At 40.4% G+C, this 12,731-nt stretch overlaps 1 long non-coding RNA gene across 1 annotated transcript in view; it reads right to left on the reverse strand.

The window, feature by feature from the left end:
- Window positions 1-11,239, reverse strand: part of LOC131491995 (uncharacterized) — a 38,074-nt gene extending 26,835 nt beyond the window's left edge. The window contains exon 1 of the long non-coding RNA XR_009251764.1: window positions 11,144-11,239. This is a non-coding gene — a long non-coding RNA (uncharacterized LOC131491995). The remainder of the gene's footprint in view (window positions 1-11,143) is intronic.
- Window positions 11,240-12,731: the final 1,492 nt, after the last annotated feature.

Raw genomic sequence — 12,731 nt, forward strand, 5'->3', positions numbered from 1 at the left:
TCATGGTATACCTCATGGTCCAAGATGGCTGCTGCATCCGCAACCATTATTTAAATTTCAGTCAACAGGAAGGAAATGATTGACTGACGAATAGGTAAAGATGGTAGAGAAGGTGTAGTATAAAATATACAATGAAATATTACTAAGCCATCAAAAAGAATCAGATCTTGCTCTTTGTAATGAGCCAGGATGTATTGTGCTAAGTGAAATAAGTCAATCAGAGAAAGACAAATACCACATGACTTCACTCATATGTGGAATTTAAGAAACAAAACAGATGAACATATGGGAATGGGGCGGGGGGGGGGGAAGAGAGGGGGAAAAACCCACAAGAGACTCTTAGTGATAGAAAACAAGCTATTGGTGGAGGCAGGTGGGTGGGAGATGGGCTACATGGGTGATGAGTACTAAGGAGGGCACTGGTGACGAATCACTGACACTACTCCTGAAACCAACATTGCACTGTATGTTAAATAACTAAAATTTAAATTTTTTAAAAAAGGGAGTAAATGAGCCAGAAGGGACAAAGAACATATGTAAGCATTTTTACAAGATTTCCTGGAACTTGCCCATGACCTCCACCTAATCCTTGTTAGCATAGAGTTACCAGATAGCCTAATGAATAGATATCTGGTCTAATGGACCCCACACACAAACTCATGTAATTACAGTCTAGATCTTGGTCCCCAGAGCAGGCAGAGTGGGTAAGCATCATCTCTCATGGAAAGTATTGCCTTAGCCAAACTTCTTGTCTGTGGTGCTAGACGTCTCACACAGAGAGACTGCCAGCTTCTCTAGAGCCTGTATTAAGGTTAGCATTTTCTCTTTCTCTGTCTCTGTCCCCCTTTTTTTAAACTATAAAACAGACTCGCTTGCATCTCAACATTTATTTCAGATCATTAAAGAAATTTAATTTGAATGTTTGAATATTTAATTTGAATATTTAAATTGAATTTAATTTGCCTAATTTTTGATTATTATTTCTCTAATATTAATATTTAAATATTATTACCATTAAGTTCTTAAAATATAATCCTATCATCTAGAAACCAGATGAAGGGTCCACGATACTGAGATCACAAATCCTTGGTACTGACCTAAGCTTTCAGACTCAGCCTTGCCACAGAAAACCTAACTGCTTTGGTTCCCTGTCTCCTTGAATCTGACAACCTGGAAGTGGATGAGGGGCCCAGCACTTTCTATCCTTTTATATTGCTCTTGACTGAAAAATAAAGATCCCAACTGTGTGGTTGGGCCTGGTGGGCACTGCAACGTGGAGTGTTTCTTCAGCAGATGAGTAATGCTTGAACTGTGGTACAACAATTATAACCAGGTAGCCTGGACTCAGAGCTCTCGGTTCTACTATTTACAGGGTGTGTGATCTGGGATGAATTACTCTCTGCCTCAGGTGAGCAGGATTCAACATATGTGTCATATACGTCAGGTGGTTTCCGAGATGAAATGATTCCATAGGTGTCATTGGTATTTCCATCCAGATACCTGATGGAAAATGATGTGCTTAGTAAGTGTTAACCATTATCATTAGTTTATACATTAGAGGCGCCTCTGTATGAAAAAGTAAGCTGGACAATATTTTTGCCTTTTTAAGGCTAATTAAAAGAATTCATTCAACAAATATTACTGATAAATCACTATGGTTTATCTCAGTTAAGCACCTTCACCTATAGAGGTAGAAAGGAGAGAGAAGGAGGGAGGAAAGGAGGTAAGTGGGCAAACAGAGCATGTGGCAGATGGCCTGTGAGCGTGTATTTGGGGACCCAAGGCCATCACTGAGAACAGGAAGATAAGTCCCTCCTTGAGTTTTTATGTATTTCCAATCCCTGGGGTGAGGCTGTTCTCTGCGACTAATGGCTGTGTGTGCATCTAGGCAGGGAGCAGGTGTTGATCTACACAGACTAGTTAATAGCCACTAACAGCACTTAAAAATCCGATAAACTGAGAAGGATGTTCTAACCATTCACACCAGAACCAGAATTCTGTGGGGCCCTTCTTATGCAGTAGCACACAACATCATCCCCATCCCCATCATCATCACCATCACCATCACCATCCTCAGTGGCAAGTCTTCCTGCCTAAGAATCAACAACACAAACATTTTCCCAACCAACCCTGTGTGCTAGACACTTTTCCAGCACTGAAGATAAAAAGGTTAGTGAGATCTGCTCACTGGCCCTAGAAGCCTATGGTATGGAAAGCAAAGCTGTCTGGAACTGACCATAACATAGTGTGATAAGAGCTATGGGAGGAAATTGAATCAAATTCCGCAGGAGACTCTGATTAATGGTCTGTTTTCTGCTTGAAGGGGGCCCTTTTTTAACATCAAATATTGTCCAAGAGCAAAGGGATTCACCAAACAAAACACCACCGATGGCACAAAGCAAATGAACACAACTGACTGCAAAGGAACATGCTTCCAAAAAACCTTGTGAAGCTTCAGGTAAAATGGCAGACTGAAGCACTATGTTAGTATATGCCCTTCCCTGGCCAGGCTCCAAACATATAGTGGATAAAATATCACCATTTAAAAAAATTCTAAGCTGAATTCAAAATAAAGATTTGAATACCCTTAGGCACCAGGAAATAAAAGAAAGAAATTAAAAGCTACATAGTTATCTTACAGATGATACCATGGCTGCCCAAAGAAAGGAGTGAATGGTATCAGAGACAATGTAGGAATTTTGAAGGGATAGGATATATGGCTTTGAAACAGACCCTGGAAGCATTATTTGCTTTGAGAAGGAAGGGTCTAGAAAAACAACAACACTATAATAGGGTCTACTGAATGGCAAGGAAGTACACCTCTTCCATGCCATTGGATGGATAGAACTAAAAACCACATGCCTGTGCCATGTGTGATTTGGAGATCTCAAGTACATCCTTCCCTGCAAGGTGCCATGATGCCAACCCCAGGGAAATGGTCCAAAGCAAGTAAAACCTGTTGGACACCTGATGGAACAAAGCAAAAACCACTTTATGAGGATACTTCCACATTCCAGGGATCAGGGACACCCTTAGAGGAAAAAATAGCTCCGTCTGAAAATGAGCTCCCACCTGCAGATGAACTTTTCAAAAATGAAAATCTATGATAGGAAACTATCCCTTGTCAAGAAGACCCAACAGATGCAACACAAGAATACAGTAGAATACCTGAAAGAGACATTTTTAAAACAACAAAACAATACAAAACGAATTGTCCACGTCGACTTAACATAGCTGAATAAGCAAACTCGTATGACTGAATGGAGGAAAGCCTTTGCCCAAAGGTCACTCCCCCAACCAGTGTTTGACTATCAACTTTTAGTAGATCATTCTTTTGTATGAGGCATTTTCTTCTTTCAGCTATCCTTTTAAAATATGCATATACTCCTGGGAGAATTAATACAAGTTAGCCTTTCTCAAATTTCAGTGTTTATTGGAATCATCTGTGGAGCTCTTTCAACATGAGCCCTACCCAACAAAATTCTGGTTTAAGTGCATTCAGCATGAGACCCAAGAATCTATATCTTTAACTAGTGTCCCAGGTGATTTTCAGAAAGGCTCAGGAGGGCAGTACAGGGAGGATGGACTTGAACGGCTGACCAAACAGTCTACTGTAGAAACTATTTAAGGGGCAGAGGACAGCATGCTGGGGAACCTTTAGTTAAGAACTTGTATTTCACAGTAGAATAACTTTATTCCTATAGAACTATACATAGTCCATAAATATTCTTCTACACACACACCTATTAAACCATATTGACTTTCTACCTGTCATTTAAGATTGATTTTTAGCATACTATTATGGTTATTGGTGGTAGAAATGAAAAGAAAGGAGAAAAAGAAGGAAAGGGATAGTTGCTAGTCAAAGCTAACAATTAAGCAAAACAAGGAGGAATTATTATCGTTATTATGTCTCTCAAATCCAGCTTGGGGTATCCGAGACATTTACTGCTTGCCAAGCACCCATTGGACTCTTTCACATTCCCAAACCTTCTTGCAGTGGCTATGGCCACGTGGCTAGAGCCTAAGGGCCGTGTGCAACTCTCTGGTCCAGTTCCCCACGCATGGAGGTCAATTGTCTAGGAGGGTCATCTGACCCCCATCAAGCTTGCACAAGCCATGAACAAACCTCTGTGGGGTTGTTGCTGAAATTGAGGGAAGGGGGTGTTTGCTACCACAGCATAGCCTAAACTGATACGCTAGTCTGTAAGAAATGGAAATAGGTATAATCTTGTTAAAGAAAATGGTCTCCCATGCCTTAGTAGTTATAGATAACAGTTCCTGTCTTGCACCCTCTTTAACTATTTATTTTCCACCACTGCTTCCAACATCTTTAAATTGCTAAAATTGAATAGAGATCCCAATAACCTCCAGGGAACTACTCACTTCAAGAGTTCCATGTTGTGTGTGTGTGTGTGTGTGTGTGTGTGTGTGTGAGATGTTATTTTTAGGAAACAAAAGATCCAGATATTTCTGATCCATACAAGCACTTACTGTCAATATACACATCTCACTGACCTCTTTACAGTTAGTTTTCTTTTGCTGTAAAGAGAATAGCAGAACCAAGCAGATGTTCTGGCCACTCTGCAGCTGCTTGATTTACAATGTGACACCAAATTTATGAAATCAGCTGGGGGACCCCATGGCATCCTAAGGTTTCAGGAAAGGAAATTCACAGGTTTGAGTCGACCCAGTTTCCATGTTGTCAAGTACTCTGCAATGGGAAGTTTCTGTGAGGTCCCCAAAGGACAGCCATGAAAGCTGGGGGAGAGCAAAGAATAAACATAAAGCAACATGCTTCCTTCCTTGACAAGACCAATGGGAGGGCCAAGAGGAGGAGGAAGGAGGGAGAAAAATCCCAAGAAGGAAGGAAAGAGACCCCATTTTTCAAACTGATAGTTTCCCCTAGGTTTGCCTCCCAACCCCACCCAGCATGGGAAGGATTCAGGAACGTTTTCCACCACCGCGAGAGAACACCTGCCCTGGGTTTGTGCAGAAGGTTGCACCATCTTTCTGCGTGCTTCCCACTCCTATTGTGCTCACAATAAAAAATGGGGTCTCTGTGGGCTGAAAAGAGGTCTGGTTTGGACATTAGTGAGCTAAAGAGAGCCAAATAAAGTTTGACAACATCAGAGTTGAGAAGTCTGTCCTGAGGCAACACATTTAGTAATTTGCAATGAAGTTTCAGTGCAGGAACTTGCAAAGACACAATCCTCACCACCTATTGTTTTCTGCTTCTAAGTGGAGTGCATGATAATTGCATTTTAAAAGATCTCTTTGAACTCTCTTGCTTTTAAAAAAATTACAAAATCATTGCCCCGAAGTTTGCCGGCCACCCTCCTGATAAAAACAAAAACAAAACAAAAACTCAAGTGTCCCATAGGCCTTGCCGCATTTGTTGAATAAATGAATGGGTACAAGGTCAAGAGGAGAAAGTAACCTGGGGATCAGTGGGAAATGTGGTTTTAGACACTTTGGGTCTGAGATGCTAATTGCAGCATCTTACACTAGACTGACAGATTTGACTACTTAAAAATTTTAAATTCTGTATGACAAAGGACACCACAAATAAACCCAAGAAACAAGCAATACATTGTAGAAAAATATATACAATGTCCTAAAGAAAAGATTATTATCCCAAGTATACAGATTTCCTAAAAAACCTATGAGGCCCATATCTCAACAGTTAAGTGAGCAAACGCTATAAACAGGTAATTTGCAGAGGAAGAATTACAAATGTCAATAAACAGAGTGAAATGTCAATAAAAAGATGGTGATGCTTATTAATAATAAAAATGCATATGAACAACCCATAAGTTTTACCCATAAAAGAGATCATAAGTTTTACCCATTAGCTTGGCCAAAAAAAAAAAAAAAAAAAAAAAAAAATATATATATATATATATATGTATATATATATATATATGAGGCACCTGGGTGACTCAGTCAGTTAAGCATCCGACTCTTGATTTCGACTCAAGTCAGGATCTCACGGTTCAAGGGATCAAGCCCCATGTGAGGCTCCGGGCTGACAGCACAAAGCTTTCTTGGGGTTCTCTCTCTCCTTCTCTCTGCCCCTCTCTCTCACACTCTTTTTCAAAATAAATAAATAAACACTTTTTTAAAAAATGGGATGATTTCAAATGTTGAAGATGCTATAAAAGAAAGAAGCATTTTCATTCAATGTGGAAGAAATATAAATTTTAAAGCCTGTTGGGCGTAGGGAGAAACAATTTGGCAAGAGCCATCACAATTTTTAATGTGCCTGACACATACAGCACTTTCATTGCTACCAACCTATCCTGGACAAAAATACACACTTGCCCAAAGAGCAGGACTAAGCCATTCCTGGCTGTTGCGTCTGTGATAGTGCACACTGGAACCAATTCAAACATCCATCAATAAGGGAGTGATTATGTAGATTATAGAACAGCCTTATAAAGAAAATGTTTTACTGCTATTTAAAAAGGAATGTAGTCGATTTTTATATGCTGATATGGGAAGATCTCCAAATCGAAAAGCAAGTCAATTGGTAAAATACAGAACATGTGAGCTCATTAAATTCCATGGAAAAGGGATTGGAAAGATATCTGCCAAAGTGTTAACATTAGTTTCCTTTGGGATGGGCGATGGTTATGGGAAAGGTACAGGGGTTACTCTTACATTTTACTTCAACCATTTCCATGTATGCTTTACTACAAGGAATTTTAGGAGACAGGAAATTGATGGAGTATGAGGCAAGAGAATCCATTTGCTTTTATTGCTTCGAAAGGCAAGAATAGTGCAGTGGTTAAGATCATGGGCTCTTGAATCATATTTCCCAGTTTCAAATCCTGTCCACCCTGTTCTACTAAATACTGTGTGACCTTGGGAAAAGTTTCTTAGTACCCTGGACCTCTACATGCTCATTTTTAAAGTAGGATTGGTAGACTTCACCTGTAAGTGATAGCATATAGCATTTAACTTTCTCTATCTGATTTATCTCAAAAATACTGTATGCTGTCACTTACAGGTGGAATCTAAAAAAGCCAAACTCATAAAAACAGAGTAGAATGGTGGTTACCAGGGGCAGAGGGTGGGGGGAATTGAGGATATGTTGTTCAAGACTACAGACTTACGACGGGTAAATAAATGAGTCCTGGAGATCTAAGGCAAAGCATAGTGATTACAGACAACAGCATTGTATTATAAACTTCAAAGTTGCTAAAAGACTAGATCTTAATTATTCCCAACACACACAAAACAATGATAACTGTATGATATGATGGAGGTGTTAGCTAACACTACGGTGGGCATGATGCTGCAATGTCTAAGTGCAGGAAATCAACACATGTGCACCTTAAACTTACACAATGTTATGTATCAATTCTATCATGCGCACACACACACATTTTAAAAATAAATAAGTGGGCTGGTGGTATTCCATACATATTAGTGTTATGATTAATATTGCTTTGGGTGTTAGCAATTTAGGTTATATTTCCCTCTCTCAGAGTCCAATCACAATAATTTGTTTGGAAATAAATAATATTTACATAATAAAATAGTGCTGATTTTGGTCATTGTTAATACTCAGAAGAACATATGGTCGATGCATGGAATAATTAATCCTATCTATAGAACAGAAAACAAATGTTATTAATACTGACACTAGAAAAGTAACAGTTGTTAAAGTTATAAAAATAACTAAAGGAAGAATGAAAAGAATAACTAATATAAAAATGCTAAAGATGACTTAGACTCATTAATGGACATAGATTTAGCTGAAGCATTTCGTAGTGGAGAATACTAGACCCTATCTGAAGTCAGTAAGTCAATAAAAGTGAGTAAGTCAGATATATGCAGCTTATCTGAAATATGGAGCTAGACATCAAAAGCACTAAAAAATAAATACTTCAAATAATTTTCCTCAAGGAGAAGCATAAGGAGACTTTTATTCAGCAATTGATGTCTTCTCATACAATTTGAGTTTTGTAATATAATGCATGTTTTCATGATACTCAAAAAATAGGACACTCTTGCCATGGCAGAGGCATGGTAGTGTGTGGTGTGTGTGTGTGTGTGTTTTGATTGCATAAAATTCACTAGATGGAGAGTTATGCCCCAAAACGTGATAGCAGTTACTATCACTGGGGAAGGGATGTGGGTAGCTGAGGGACAGCATTAAGGTGAGTACCTTTCAGTAAATCCGTTTTGGGTCTTTTAACTTTTATGCCATGTTCATGCCTACTCCCAAAAATAATACTTTTGCAAAGCCTCTGCCTTTCACAACATGGCTCTGTCCATAAAGGTAGAGCCCTAAACTTCCAGATGAAAGTGTTACCCAGGCTGGTCCCACTCTCCAGTTCCTATGTCCATACTCCCTGTTACTCCTCTTTCAACCCCAGCAGAATTCTCACCCACAATCACCTCCAGAATTACAGGTGCACCCCTTTATAGAGGGCTACAAATTCACATTTTGACTGTCCATTTTTGCAAAATGTTACCTAGCAATAAAAATGACTCCCCTCCTCCCATGTTTTGGCCATTCCACAACTGTGCATTAGAGAAGAATGCAAAGCAATGTAGGTGCCTGGTGACAGGGTGAGAAGGAAGGATGCCCCGGGCTGGTGGCTGAACCACAACAGGGAGCGGAGTCATCTGGATAATTGCCCAGCTTTGTTGGACATGTGTCTGTAGAAAGGAAGATTGGTCATGTGCAACCTAACGTGTTCAAGAACTATCATAATTTCAAAGTAATGATGAACATAAACAGTACTTCAAGAGAACTGAAACAACTAATAATACACGAAAGTATCATTGATTTCTTTTGCTGGCAAAGCCCCAGGGTCATAGGTACAGCTAATATTAGTAGGGTTCATTGCCAACATTCATAACTAAACGAAATGTTGTATTTCAGTTCGACGTTAGTGAAAATAAATATGTAAGTGTTCCTATCCAAGATCATGGATGCCTTGAATTTCATCTGTGGACCTGAGACAAAGACCCTGTTCTAGATCCAAGTATACCCAGAATTATAAATCCTATTTAAGGAGGACTAGTTGATCTGCAGCCAGGCTTGAAGCCTTAGACACATTTTGAGAACTGTTTCAGACAGAAGCCACATGTCAGACTAGGGAGGATTCCATACCGACTCAAAGTCAAATATATTAAAATTCAAAGGAAGAAACTAGGCTTTTAAATAGATTACCTGGGATGTATAGCATATGTCATGGTTTTGAGCAATTAGAATTGTTCTCATTCACTTTATCTCCCCAGGCTAATGAGAGATGATTACAGAAACCACAGGTTAGAGATATTTTGAGCTTTTGAGAAACTTGACTCCTTTAGCTGTGAATGGCCTGCTTTATGCTACATGCACAAAGATGTCAGTTAAGGTGCCGATCTGTATCAGTTTTAAAATATGGCCTCCAGTTTTGTGTGTGTGTCTTTCTTTTTACCTTCTTCGCATCAAGAGGTGGCGATCTATCTCCCCTCCCTTTGAATTAAGATTGACTTATGACTGTTTGGCCCATAGCATACTATAGAAGTGAGGCTACATGACCTCCAAAGTTAAGTTATAAAATATTATGGAGCTCCCGCCTTGCTTGCCAAAAATACTTGCTTTTGAAGGTCCAAGCCACCATGTAAGAAGTCTGCCCTGAGGCTGCCATGCTGCAAGGAAGCCCAAAAAACATGAGGAAGCCAGGTGTAGCTCCCCCTTGACTGTCCCAAATAGCCCAAATACTCACTTCCTGTGAGTGAAGGAAACTTCAGATGATTCCACCCTCCAGCCATTTAAGTAGGACCCCAGATGTTCAAGCCCTCTCAGTTGAGTCTCCAGTCACTGAGGAGTAGAGCCAAGTCATTTTTGCCTTGCTTGCCCAAATTCCTGATCCACAGAATCAATGAGCGAAACAAAAGGATTGGGTGTTGTCATACCATTAAACCCTGAAGTAGTCTGTTACATGACAAAAATTAACAAATTAAAAAAAAAAAAAGGTCCAGTATTTAACTAGGAGGAAGCCGATGGAGTCAATATGCAGACATAGTGAGCAAACACCAGTACAAATTCATCAGAGCTTCCCAACCAGACCCTTTATATACATTAAATTGTTGTTCTAAACCAATGTATTGGCTATAAGGTCAGAGGTCAAAAATCCAATTGCCATAAGGGCTTCTGATCAATGTGAAATCTGACCCTTCTCTACCTTCTTTTCCCTATCCACCACTTGCATACAGAAGACTCCAAGGCTCAGATGGCTATGCCCATGAGATAGGAGGAACCTGAGTCCCTGAATGATTCATTGTGTGAAGGAGAGCTATCCACTCCCTGAGACACCCACACTGGATTGTTACATGGGTAACATGATATACTTCTATAGATTATCGAGTCACTGGAATGTCAGAGTTTACTTGTTACAACATCTCATGTAACCCTAACTGATACAGGAACTCACTCTTGACCTCAGCGTCGAAAGAGTAATAAGCAGGGGTAAAGACTACAGAGAATATAAAAACATCAGTCCCAACTCAACTCCAGCCAATTTTTGTCATGTGGAAATGTGGAACCAGTTGCCAGATGTTCCAATTTATTTGAGATGCCAGACACCCTTATTTTTATATGGAGTCTTAAGTTTAGTGGTTTACTCCCTTAAAAAAAAAAAATCAGTGAAGCCAAACAAAACTCACCTTCAAGCCCATTCTGCTACATTGCACCTCTCTGGGCTGTATACCAAGATTGGTGGGATCCCTTTATAATGACGGTGTTAGCTGAAGGGGCTAACCGCTATCAAAAATCAGCTGTATCGTACCAGACGTTTATTCCATCTGTTACTTCTTCATCAGAGCTGTCATCTCAGAACTGCTCATATCCTCCTCAAAAGACTTCCACTTCAAAAGCCTAAAGTTCTTCTTTTCTAGTTCAGCATTCAAAGCCCCCACAGTCTGGCCCTCACCTAACCTCCTGCAGTATCTTTTTCCAGCTTCATCAGACTCAGCCCTCCTGTGTGTCTTCTAAACCCTGTGCTCCACTCATGCTGCCCCTACAGAACACGTTCATCTCATGGTTCAAGGTTCAGCTGATGGACAGCACAGGGTGAGAAACCAAACAGATCTGTGCTCGGATTCTGTGACACTTGCCGAGTGACCTTAGTTAACTCACCTAAACTTCTCCAAGCTGCACACCATAGGGGCTGGAAATGCCACAAACCCCAGCCATCTACTCAGCTAGTTCAGGGGTCAGCAAACTCTTTCTGTAAAGGACAAGAGAGTAAATATTTCAGCTTTGCAGAACATTTGGTCTCTGTACAGTGACCTCTGCCTCTGTAGCGTGAAATAGCCCTAGTCAATACATAAACAATTGGATGTGGCTGTATTCTAACAACACTTTTATTTATGGACATTGAAATTGGAATTGTGTTTAATTTTCATGTCATAAAATGTTATTTTGCTTTTGATTTTTTCTTTTCTTTTTTTTTTAATTTATTCTTGGGAGAGAGCAAGCAGGGGAGGGGCAGAGAGAGGCGGACAGAAGGTCTCAAGTGGGCTCTACGCTGACAGGCTGACAGCAGTGAGCCCAATGTGGGGTTCGAACTCACAAACCGCTACCTGATGACCTGAGCTGAAGTCAGATGCTCAACTGACTGGGCCACCCAGGTGCCCCACTTTTGATGTTTTGTTTCAACGATTCAAAAATATAAAAACCATTCAATATAAAAATATAAAAAATAAATAAATAAAATAAATAAAAACCAATAAATATAAAAATATAAAAACCATTCTTAGCTTGTGGGCTGAACATGAGTAGGTGCTGGCCAGATTTGCCAATCCCTGAACTAGTTCACGGCCATGTGACTAATCCTGGCCAATGGAATCTGTGGCAAAGTTTTCCAGAGTGGTTTCCGGGAAACATGTCCTCTTCATTTGTCCTCCCATATCAGAGGAAACAAGAGGAAACACTCCTCTTCTTGGGCTGGACATTGCCTTATCTCCACCCAATGCCATCCTGGGCCATTTGAAGCAAGGCGGGTGTCTTATAAGGATACTGAAAGAGGAGTGACAAATAGAAAGACCCTAGATGATACCATTAAGCTGCCAAAGCAACCCTGAAACCAGCTGACTCCAGAATTTATTTCATTAGAAACAGAATTTTTCTCATTGTTTCGCTGGGTGTTTTGCAGCGGTATACCAAGTCGGGTGGGCAGCATGCCGAGTAGGGGGTACCAAGTGGAGGGGCAATCTACGTGGGTGTGGGCAGTAAGGGGGTGTGTGGTCTTCAGGGAATTTAAAAACAGTAATAAAACCAACTAGAAGTGCATCTGCTGGTGATAAAAAGCACCACCAATTCTAAACCATGCCAGTGATAAAATACTCACCCCCATCCGGTCCTCTGCTCCCAGCACTCCCCAGTCTTATTCCCCAACTAATACTTTGTGCCTTGCCCTCAAGAGGCTCCTAATGGATATGCATGTCCCAGCACCCAGTATAAATGTTTACTGACGTGCTGAAGAGCCCATGATCCACACACATGCACGCGAGGACATATATGAACCCGTGAAATAGTGAGTCATGTTATAATTGCATTCTCCCGGCTCTGGAAAATGAAGAGTATTTAGGTTTCTGCCACTTGACATTTCTTAAACCCACAGTGGAATCATGAGGCCTCTACCCTATTGTGACCTCATATAGCTTTACAATGGTTTCTCAAGGCCTGGTTGTGTTTACCAGGACGGCCCTGGAAAAGGGTGCAT

The sequence above is a fragment of the Neofelis nebulosa genome, chromosome 12 (genome assembly GCF_028018385.1).
Source record: "Neofelis nebulosa isolate mNeoNeb1 chromosome 12, mNeoNeb1.pri, whole genome shotgun sequence".
Taxonomy (NCBI): Eukaryota; Metazoa; Chordata; class Mammalia; order Carnivora; family Felidae; genus Neofelis; species Neofelis nebulosa.